Below are 12,465 nucleotides of genomic sequence, written 5' to 3' on the forward strand. Positions count from 1 at the left end.
GCAGGATGGCTGTATCTGTCCTTTGTTGCGTCAATGCACAGAAGTTCCTCCAAAAAGTAACTTGTCTATTTATGCTCTTGACAGATTTCAGTTCATTCCTCTTCAATATCCTTATATTTTTTTGTGCCACTTGCACTTTCTCTTCAACTGCTTCACGTTATGACACAACTATGTCTTATCTTCCAGATTCTTCGTTTTGATTTCCTAGTTTTTCCCCCCCACGATATCTTGTGCTTTATACACACATTTATTGCATGTCAGTTGATAGATTACATTAATTAAGGCCTGCCTAAACAGAGAGTTTGTGCGTGACAAGCTGAGGTATATCTACAGTGCACTAGCTTGCTGAACACTAACTGGTTGCATGGACCCAGCTACTGTGCACTGAAAGTTCCACAGTATACTTTGATCTACTGCTGTGTGTACAGTGTTTGAACGAACAGTATGTCCAAGTGCACTACAGAACTTTTTGTACATGTTAGCAGGAGCCATACAGCAACTTTCATGCCCTGGCTTACCATGCACTGAGGCCTGGTAAAGCCACAATCAACCTACTGACGTTGACATAGTACAAGGGTCTCTGCTGACCCTAGTAGTCTACCAGCAGCTGTCCCTCAGCAGTCCATTCCCTGTAATAGCAACTCCTCTAGTCACAACTGTGAGCTCCGCTGCCCAGGAGTCACAGAGACTGTAAGCTACTCCCTTTAAAACGCCCCACTTATTTTGAAATACCTTTTATGGATTGCCCAGCCTGGCGAGCACACTTAGCAGTTCTCTCTTGTTCTGTGCAATTGCCCAACCAACCTCATGCACTAACGCACGCCTGCCCAGAGCAGACCAGAAGTACAGATCTCCTGGACATCTACAGATTGCACAGGGGATGCAAGCAAAGAGGTATGACAGACATCAGCAGCAGTGCCACATGAAAACAAAATAACTTCACTAGGGATACCACAGGGCCAGGAGGCCTACAATCAATCAACCTGGTACCGAGCCACAGACCTGCTGCTTTCACAAGAGGTGTCCAAATTTTGGCAGAGACCCCACCAGCACCCTGCAGACTCTGCGGATACCTCTGAAGAGCCCAAACAGAGAGACTCCTGTAGTGAACAGCGAGGAAAACAGGGGACGGGAGCTAGGACCTGTTCAAGACTCCAGCACTGTCTAGCCAGACCTGCCAACCTGGCACGGATGAGCCCAATGGGACCTCTGGTAAGTGTGCTTGCATTTTATCCTACAAGGTTTAAATTTAAGGATGGTGCCCATCCCAACCTGAAGCTAACAAGGCACACCTATCTACTTTTCACTGTTTTAGTCATAGAAGAGGTAGAGGTACAACAAATAGAGACAGAGTAGGCATCTGCTTTTCATTGCCCTGTTGGGGTTAGGGGTTGCCCATAAGCAGCAATTTATGTACACAGGGACGTCCCTTGTATCCTCCTGAAAGGGCTTGATAAACTTTCCATAGAGATATCGGCAATCCTCTCTCAAAGGTTTCTAGGGATGGCTGTCTTATCTCTTCTTCTGCACATAGCAGGACACTTTCTCATGCTACTACTCCTTGATGAGTTTGGATACCATTGCAGTAAACAGGCAACACAAACGGGCCCAAGCACTTTTGGTACATAAGCAGCAGCTGTATTCCGTGCCTTTGTTACCCTCAGAAATGAGATACAGCTAAAACCACCACTACCTGTCAAAAACAGTGCCATTCCCCCTATGCTTCTGCCCATCGAAACAGGGAGCAAAATTTTATTGTTCCATGAAATCCAAATGCCTTCTTCACCCTCACCACCCTGCCTCGCTCTTGAAGGATCATGCTCATTATGGTTGGGGCTGGACAGCAGTGTTGTGCAGAGGATCTTTAATGCTGAAGTGTCAATAAGCATTTCTTATTTAGAAGTGTTTATGGGAACAAGGAAAGGGAGATCTGAAATGTAGCTCTCTCTTTCAGTTGTAAGTACAAATCCAATCTCTGGCTTTTAATCTGCAACTTCTGGCTTGACAGCCTTGAAGGGTGCCCCCTCCACACCCACAGAACTCCTGACCCTAATGAGGATAAAGGAGAGGATTAGGGAGGACATGTTCAGCAAGATCCTGTAAGCTACTCTGGACCGTAAACAAATGGTCTGGACGTCCAACATAGCACACAGCATGGAGAAAGAGCAGGCAGGAAGAAGGCCTAGAAATCCCAGCAGGAAAAAGAGGGAGAGCACCAGAACAAGATAGGTCTTCTCAGGCAGCAAACCCAAAAGCTGCACACCCTGGTTGACCTATGGGTCCAAAAATCCCAGATGGTAATGAATTTCACACACTCCTGTACTGTCGTGTTTCTAGAGAGACTTGTGCTCTGCTGACAAAACTTTGTAATGTAGCCCTCGCCTAAGAACTTCTGTCCAGGATTTGTAAAGGGATTATACACTATTAAATGATCTGGCAGGATTTCTAAGCAGATACTCTACCCTGCCAATATTCTTCATTCCAACAACTTCCACAGCAAGAGGACCAGGAGAACCAAGATTTTTAGCAATGTGACACTTCAGTACTTTTAAGTATGGTCTATTTGCCTAATGACATCAAGTGGGGGGGGAGGGGGAAAAGAGTCCTCGTGGCACCTTAGAGACTAAAATTCATTTGGGTATTAAGCTTTCGTGGGGTAGAACCCACTTCATCAGATGTATGAAGTAAAAGATACAGGAGCAGATATAAATACATGAAAGGATGTGGGTTGCTTTACCAAGTGTTAGGTCAGTCTAACGAGATAAATCAATTAACAGCAGGATACCAAAGGAGGAAGAATAACTTTTGAAGTGGTAAGAGAGTGACTCATTACAGACAGTTGACAAGAAGGTGTGAGTAACAGTAGGGAGAAATTAGTATTGGGGAAATTAAGTTTAGGTTTTGTAATGCCCCAACCACTCCCAGTCTTTATTCAGGCCTAATCTGATGGTATCTAGTTTACAAATTAATTCCAGTTCTGCAGCTTCACGTTGGAGTCTTTTTTTTTAAGTTTTTTTGTTGAAGAATTGCCACTTTGAGGTCCGCTATTGAGTGACCAGAGAGACTGAAGTGTTCTCCAAATGGTTTTTGAATGTTATGATATCAAGACATCAAGTGAGTTTAACACAGAATTTGAGCAGGGCAATCCGCAATCAACACTGCACACTTGAAAGCCTATTCTCACTCTCTTAGGTTAGCTTTCAGTAAAAGGAATTTCCAGATGTACCCGTTTTGAGGTAATTGCAGCCAGAATTTCTCAAAAACAGGGCTAATTTAAGCCCCAAACACACATTGCTGACATGTTAGTTCTATACCAATATTGAACTATAACATTTGGGGGGAGAATTGACAAAGAACCCTTTACAACTTCATTTTTATAGGCACAAGTGGATATCATTTTGCAGGGAGTTTCCAGGCTCTTGTTTATACTATATTTAGGACTTATCTGTATATTTAGGCCTTATCTGTACGAGGAAAATTTTGCTGGCACAGATATAATGGCAAAACTCCCTAGTGTAGATGCCAGTTGCCCTATTATACTGATGTTTCTGCTGACATAGTTCACATTGATTCCGAGACATGTAAGGTATATAGTCAAAAGTACTTAAACTGATAAAAGTGTGTCTATACTAGGGCTTATACTAGCATAAATAGAAAAGGAGTACTTGTGGCACCTTAGAGACTAACCAATTTATTTGAGCATAAGCTTTCGTGAGCTACAGCTCACTGCATCCGATGAAGTGAGCTATAGCTCACGAAAGCTTATGCTCAAATAAATTGGTTAGTCTCTAAGGTGCCACAAGTACTCCTTTTCTTTTGTTGGATCATATTAAAGAAGTTCTGTATTAAAATCACAAATGAGTTTGATTCCCCATAGTTTCAATTCCAGGGTATTACTAATTAAGAGGTCTCTTGGTTTTTGGTACTTTCTCTCCCTCTATGTGTGAAACTTGCAAGCTGCTAATTGTGTTAGTACATTCTAAGACAGAGTCTGTTCTCAAAGCAATTCACAGAGAGAGACTCAAAGCAATACTCTAACAACAGAAACAACACCCAGAGACTCCCCGCCCTTTTGTTGTATTAACAATTGTGATTAAAATAGAGATAGAGGATGTATGTGGATGGATGCTTGGTGTGGATAATAACTGAATGATCAGGGAGGTGCCAGCCTCAGAATCCAGTGTCCATCGGCTGAAGAAGGCGTCAAGTGGAAATAACCAGAGGACCCCCCGGAGGGCAGACTGGAATCCACCCAACAGCCTCAAGAATGGGAGAGCCAAAGAACAAGATAACATCTTGGAGCCGTCAGGAATGTGCTATCTGCTGATTGATTCAGCAACAGCATGATGAAGCAATTCCCATAGACTGGCATAGGAAGAAATTCCTATAAAAATAGACTCTAAAAAGTGAGAACTTTGGGGTCTGATTCTGCAAACCAACTTCCAGGAGCATCAGATGAGCATCTGACAAGGCCCTGCTCCCTCCTCATGTCCAGGCCACCTGGCCAGTGGCTTGGCATGAGCAACTCTAAGGCTGGTAACTATGATAACAACCTTGCAGAACCTGTGTGTGTGGGTGTGTATGTGTGTGGGTGTGTGTTTGTATGAATGAATGTGTGAATAAATATGAGATTGAATGGAATGTTATAGCTATAACTAACTGCTTACTATGATTCTTTCTGTATTCACAATAAATGTGGTATTTTGCCCTTTTCCCTTTAATAAGATCCTGCTGGTTTTTATTTTATTGGTACAACACTTTTTGCGAATACAGACTAACGCGGCTGCTACTCTGAAACTAGCATAAATATGTCAGTAAAAATAAAATGATCACACCCCTTACACATGTAAGTATGCCAGCATATGTTTTAAGTGTACACAAGGCCTCTGGTTGTAAGAGGAAGGATTTAGACTCCAAAGGGTGGAAGGAAAGACTAAATTGTCAACTCCACCTCCCATTGCTTAAATGTCACTCTACAGCCAATGCAATTCTTGTTCTAAAATTCTCCAAAATTACCTTCAGTAAGTCCCACCTACATGCACGTACCACCAGTCCCATGTAAGGTAAAAAGACCCCACTCACCACACATTGCTGCTGTCCATGCTCAAAATAACAGATTAAGTTTAAGACTGCTTCACTGATATTACTAATATTTCACCCTTCTGTAGATGTCTGAGGATCACGGGGCTTTTTAGAATTATCACATTTATTTCATAATATAGTTGGACATGGTTGATATTGACATGTGGAAATAAAGCAAGAAAGCTATGAAATCCCAGTGTACCAACCAAATTTTTAATTCCCATCAGCTCCCTCCAAATTGAACGTTTCCTTAGAATGTGACCTAGTGGCACTTTAACATTAAGCTTTGGGCAACTGAGTTACAGCTCTAATCAGCCTCCTTCTCTTGAAGATCAGACGAACATGCTTCACATACACACTACTGTATTAGCGTACCGTCAGGTGCCAACGTGATACTTAGAACTAGTGTTTTATTATTCATGAATAGATCCAGATTTTCATAAAAAGTCAGTTAGAGTTGTTATTTTATAGTGTCATGTTTTCATACAAAAGTAAAAATCTAATATTTGAGATATAAGTGACATCTTTGGTCACCTAATCTTTCTACCAAAACAGGATTTCTCTGTTTTACACACACTCGTACTTTGCCAGTCTAATACTGGAGTGAGTGCCTGAAGTGATGGGACGAGCACTTTCCCTTTGGTAGCCAATTTCCTTGACAGCATGACTTTCCTCTCATTAGCATACCATAACTTTTGGTTGTATTCCTTTGAATTTTTCCCTCTTGTGTTTTTACCCTTCAAATATTTTCAGATCTTTATAATTACTATTTACAAACTTAAGTATTGTTTCCCTTAGAGAAATATCAATGCACAACATGGTTTTTGGTTTTTTTTTTTTTTTTTTTTTACAAAAACATTTATACAGGACAGGAAAACACAGCCCTTTGCTTTGCTCATCTGCAACGCTATCCTACACAAAATGACCCTGTGATAGGGCCCCAAAGGGTTAAGGTGGATAGGTGGGCCAATTAACTGCCTAGACTACACCTGAAGGAGTCAGGGAGCGACTAATCAGAGATGAGGCTAAGCTCTATATGAGCAGGAGGGGCCTGTATTAAGCCCAGTAGCCGAAAATAGAAGGGGGCTACAGAGAGAGAAGTGGGGTCAGGGTGAGAGATGGCAAAGTAGTAGTCCAGGGATACAGCAGTAAGGGATAGGGACAGAGCAGACCCTGACTGCTTGTTGTAGGGTCCCTTGGCTGGACCCCTGTGTAGAGGGCAGGCCAGGGCTCCCCTACCAGCCACTGGGGAAGTGGTACCATTAAGGGGCAGTGAAAAAGAAATCTGCCAGGGACAGTAGGTCCTACGAGACTTTGATGTGCATGGTTTCCCCAGAAGGGGAAAAAACCACAGTGGCCTGGCTGGAGGGCTACGCGATGAAGCAGAAGCAACTGAGTCCCAGGACAGCAAAACAGAGAGTGAGGGAGTGCAACTGCAGGAAGGGGTGTCAGCCTGGCAGAGCTAATCCCCAGATGCAGCCAGAAGGAGGCGCTCCAGCAGTGAGTAAAGCACCTCATGATCAACCCACAAGTAAAAACCTGATTTAAAAATCTACATCAAATTAAAATCGGAGATGAAAACAAGTCAAAGTCATCAAAAAGTAAGAGCATCCAGAATATGTTATCAATTTGACAGAAGTGACCTGAAACATTCACAAATTCCTAGCACATATTTCATTTGTGATAATGAGTGGCACTTTCAAACCAATCATGCGCCCCACCCACCCACCCCCAAAAATCATTTGCATCAGATTAAGCATCAGATTGTTTTTAACAGTAGTAGTTTGCATACCTTCATCTTTGCTGGTAATTAACAGCTGAGAATATTTAGCATTTGCCAGTTCTGAAATTCTCATTCTTGCCCTTACTGAGCACGCAATCAAAAGTTACCCAGTCTCCTATAATTGAAGTCAATGTAAAAGTTCTTGGAGTACAGTACTTAATTTAATGTTCTCAGACTCTGTTTGGGATTCTTTATGTAGAGTATTCCTTTAACATTTGTACTGGAAATGGTAAATTAAGGAAAACAATAGTTTAGCCAAACCACAGTGAACCAGATTGAAAAGGATTAATTCAATCAATGTGGGTGGATTGTAGACTGCTATCTTGCTGTGCTCAGGTTTTTTTTTATTCTGACTTTTACTTTGGGCTTCTCTACACTGTGAAGTTGTCGAAAAAACTTTGGTCTTTCACGAGTAATTTAAAAAGCCCCCCCCAGCAAAAGACAGAAGTTTTACCGACGCAAGTGGCAGTGTGAATGCTAAAAGCTGCGTGGTGTAGACGAGCCCTTTGACATAATCTTCTAATTTGAGAAAGAAAGTCATTTTATAGGGCTCGTCTACACCACACAGCTTTTAGTGACCAGGCTGTGTCAACACAGCCTTGTAGCTAAAAGTAGGTGTGAGTAAATGCTCTTTTTCGGTACTTTGTCGGCCGACAAATACCTCAAGCCCCGCGAACGGCATTAGCTTTGTCGGCAGGAGAGCGCTCCCTCCAAAAAAGCCGCGTTCACACTGCCACTTGCATAGGCAAAACTTTTGTCTTTCATGGGGGGGGGGGGGGGGGGGCGGGCTTTTTTAAGACCCATGAAAGACAAAAGTTTTGTCTACAACTTTGCAGTGTAGACAAGCCCTTATTCCTCCAACAGGGTTCTTCCTCTGCTAGCAAATTCAGTTTGAGCAACGTATTCAAGCTAGCCTAGTTTTGTGTCTTAAATTGGCGAAACTCCTTCATTTCCAGGATTTTAAAAACAAAATGTCTAGGATAATTGCTAATGTCAACATACAACAGTATAAAGAATGAGGAGTACTTGTGACACCTTACAGACTAACGAATTTATTTGAGCAGAAGGTTTTGTGGGCTAAAACCTACTTCATCAGATGCATGCAGTGGAAAATACAGTAGGAAGATTATATATATTACACACACACAGAGAACATGAAAAAATGGATGTTGCCATACACACTATAACGAGAACAAGAGTATTTGTGACACCTTAGAGACTAACACATTTATTTGAGCATAAGCTTTCGTGGGCTACAGTCCACTTCATCAGATGCATAGAATGGAACATACAGAGTTCTCTGGCACATGATGGCATATATCACATTGGTAGATGTGCAGGTGAACTCTGATAGTGTGGCTGATGTTATTAGGCCCTATGATGGTGTCCTCTGAATAGATATGTGGACACAGTTGGCAATGGGCTTTGTTGCAAGGATAGGTTCCTGGGTTAGTGGTTTTTTGTGTGGTTGCTGGTGAGTATTTGCTTCAGGTTGGGGGGCTGTCTGTAGGCAAGGACCGGCCTGTCTCCCAAGATCTGTGAGAGTGAGGGATAGTCCTTGTACTTCTCAGATTTGGTGTTTAAGAGGCCTGTACTAACTCCTGATTTTCCTGTTCCCCTTCTGGGGATTTTCCACCTCTCCAAACCCTATCTCCTGCTAGACAAGCTAGACAAAACTGCTTTCACCTAGAAGCTAGCCATCCCATTGTACTGTACAGGCATGATGTATTCAATATGTCTTTAATGACAGTCCTATTCAGAATACCTCACCCACCTTGTTTCTCCAGTCCTATTCAGAGACACTCAAGTGCCCCTCCCTGTCTCCTTAATGTAAGTAAGATTTTCTTCATGGTATTTTTGACTCATACTAAAGGCTTACATATAGAAGGAGTTCATAATCTCGGAGTTCACATGTTGCACATACAGAAATATGAATGCGTGATGACCTCGGACCACAAATTGTTCCCTACCCGAACCCAGGGAGGCAGTGCACATGAACACAATGCAACTGGGACTTGAAACAAAGAACACAGGTGTTATAAGGCTGCTGTAAGAAACTTGCTCTCCTCCAGGGAAAGGCAATTCCAATTCAGGACTATTGGGAAGGGGAGGGAGGCTTGCTGCAGGCATGCAGTCTGTCTTCTAAGCAAGTGAAAAGAGACCCTCCTAAGCAAGCAAAAGGAAGCTGATTGGTTAGGTCAAAGTTATGAGACTGGGTTAAAATGGTAAAAAACCATGGGAATGAAAACCTTAATTGAAAATTGGCTTCAAACTTTTTTTTGGGGGGGGGGGGGGAAGAGATCTAGAAGGATTTAACAACAAAGACCATGAATCCATCCCCAACTTTTGTCTTTTAAATGCTCTTTTACCATCTGTTTGCGCTGTGTTTATTTAGGCAATGCCTAAACAAGTTCCAAGTTGGACCTGTCTTAATACGTACCACAGGAGGAAGAGATTTCCACTCCACGCACTTTTAAGTTTTTATCTTTTACCCCCCTTACTATGGTCTAGCGTCAGAGATGCAGTATGTTTTCCCCGTTCCAAATACTCCCATGAGCCGCAGTCTACTTTCCGTGTGTCGACATTAGCCTCACTTGTTAAAATGTTTGTTCTTCACAATGCCCCTTCTCCCCGCATCAAAAGCTCATGCTAGTTACTTCTCTTCATTATTTTTATTGTCTCATATCTCAGTATTTGTGATGAACCTTGTCTAAATGACATTTCCCTCAATTTCTTCACAGTTATACAAACACCCACTCAAACATGAACAAGTCCACTAACAAGCAGCCTATAAGCCATTTCTTTTACAGGTTGAAAATAAAAAAAAGTGTTTCTTTTAACTATTTCTGAAGTGTTCGGACACCATGATGGGTAACATTCAAGTTCCGCCGATAGCAATAGTTGAGCATTTCCCATCCATATTTCAATGATATTTTTAAAATGTTATCTGATGAGGTAACAGACAACCCAGACCTTCATTTTTAGATTTGCTATCTGTAAATCAAAGTACTTCCACATTAATGCAGGTATAGTTTTACTATTTTATGACTACTCGCTATGTAAAGATTAAATACATTTCAAACAATTAAATGTGTTCTTGCACCAGTATGGTTTACACGGATGGACAACTGATGGGACATTTGTATTAAAAAATATTATACAGAGATGGCAGGAAGGGTGAGGTAAGGAGCTGTCATGGAAGTTTGAATGTTTTATTGGGGCATTCATTTCCTTTTCAACCACATTAATTTATGCAAGTATTAACATTTAAGTTCATTGTACTGTCGTCTTCAGATTTTTTACGATTTGAAAGTTTCAGTGACCAGTTGGATAGCAAAAGCTTCCAGTTTCATTTCATACCAATGCGGCATAAAGATTAACTTTAGGCAAATGATGGTTTATTACTAAGTTTAAGAATAAGTTTGCTAGGTGACAGACTAGTTATTTCTAGACACTTCACCCTTGAGAAACATACTGCATTTGTGAAGCATGGGGGTCACTGTAAATTGGGTTGGAGCTATTCTGGGGAAAGTTTCAGTTGAGCAACACAAGACTTTTGATTTATTCAAGGTTTCATTTAAGCAACTTCCAGGGGAGGCATGCAATAAGTAAGTTGGCTGATTTTCACTTGCCTTTTAAAAACATAGCTAAGCGAATGTTCATTTTACTTACAAAAGGCAGAGACAATTACAACTGACATGTTGAAGTCTGGATTGATTTAATTGCATAGCATTAAAGATGACGTGTAAAATACTGTGTTCCAAGATGTTTCAGTACTATTTAGTAACTATGAGTTGCTTAGCAGCTTTCAAATGAATTGCTTACTATTCACTTTGTACATAGTAGTAAAGATGTCACTCACTCACTATTTGTCACTTAAGTAGTAGTTCCACGTTCATAGATTGTGGCCAGCAGGGACGATTGGATCATCTGTATGACCTTCTGTGTAAGAGAGGCCAGAGAATTTCACCCTGTTACCCCTGTACTAAGCTCAATAACTTTGGATGATTTTGTACAGTTTAAGGCCAAAAGGGACCATTAGCCTTTTTGTCTGCAGTATCACCAACCTCAAACATGAAAAAAAAATCCTGAGATTGGCTTAAAATCATGAGATTTTAATGAAGTAATAAATTTGGGATTCATACAGAGTGCTTTTAACTTTAACATATTGAACCCTTATGAGCATTAAACTAAAAACTTAGTTTTAAGTGTTCATGTTTAAGTTTGTAGCTGACATTGCAGCCTGGACAATCCTGTGGAAGAGGTGTTACCTTGCCAGGTCCTCCCACCTCCTCAGAACAGTAATATGTTTCTTGCAGATAGGTACTGGACTGTGTAAAAAATGATTCTGTGCTGTGAGTTTTGTACCTCTAATCTTTTTAGGCAATTTCAAGGGTGTAGTTATTTATCACTTGAATACATTTGAAGTGTTGTCTCTCTCACACCCTTACCCTTGGTACCATTACTGAGAGCCTTTAGAAACACGTGTTATTCTCAACAGGTTTAAACCCCTTCTTGTGTGCATTTTAGCCAAGGAGACGGTGGGAAGAGAAGCTGCTACTGCTGCCATTATCTCATTCCCATCCAATTTTTGCCTCTGAACTTCAGTGCACGCCTTTGTGAGGGGAAAAGGAGGTGTGTTCTCAACTTCAGTGAGCTAGTTCTAGCTCACTAGGCGTTTATACCACATTAACTCAAGGTAAGAGCACACTTCTCCCATAGTGATGACAAAAGGCCTTCTGACCATGTGTCTATATGCACTGTAGTTCACAAATATACACAGTAGTCAGTATCATGCCAATGTTTTTCTTCCTTGCTAGTTAGTGCCAAGAGGAAAGCTGAAGTGCTCACACTAACCCGCAATAAAGCGGCCTCTGCATATTTAAACCACAATCCTAGAGAATGACCAATCTCTACAATAGCAACCTTTTGTTCCTGTGATAGTTACCTATAAGGGATTTTTCTATTTACAAGAAGATCTATGAACGTGATCGCCTCTAACTTCTCTCTCACACACACACACACTTTTTTCAGAAATACCATTCAGCTACTTAAATGTTACCCTCTTATTTGTTGTAAGAGGTAAGAGATTATTGTTTTAAGGGCTTTTCCAGTAGGTCATTAAAATAAGATGAAATCTGGGGTTTAACATATCCTGTGCATAAATCCTAAATTTTTTTTTCCTATATGCAGTGTCCAGTTTAAGCAGGGGCCATTGGTATCAACTGTACATTTACCTGACAAGTTCTCACATACTCTAGGAGTGGAAGAGGGCAAGACATCCTGCCCATTATTATTTCTTTTGTAGTACTGGCAAGGGAAAGGAATTTTAATTACATTGACACAACTCTGTGATTAAGCATTGATAATCCACACATACTCTCATTCATACAGCCATCTTCCCATTCTTCAGATATAACAGAATGCCATTAAGTGATACACTACTTAACATTTAAGACTGCACTTGTCAAGTAAGTAATAGTAGTTTTGCAACTCTATCAGTGCTTTGTGTTACTATGAAGAGAATTATGGTCATTCACTATGTCCCAATCAGTGTGCATTAGCAAGGTTCAACTGTAAATCTATTACAGCAGAATAGC

The 12,465-nt window shown here is 41.2% G+C and overlaps 1 protein-coding gene across 7 annotated transcripts in view; it reads right to left on the reverse strand.

Annotated features, from left to right (window-relative positions):
- Nucleotides 1–12,465, reverse strand: part of TRIO (trio Rho guanine nucleotide exchange factor) — a 403,258-nt gene that overhangs the window by 344,751 nt on the left and 46,042 nt on the right. The window lies entirely within an intron of this gene.

The sequence above is a fragment of the Lepidochelys kempii genome, chromosome 2 (assembly GCF_965140285.1).
Source record: "Lepidochelys kempii isolate rLepKem1 chromosome 2, rLepKem1.hap1, whole genome shotgun sequence".
In the NCBI taxonomy this organism is placed as follows: domain Eukaryota; kingdom Metazoa; phylum Chordata; order Testudines; family Cheloniidae; genus Lepidochelys; species Lepidochelys kempii.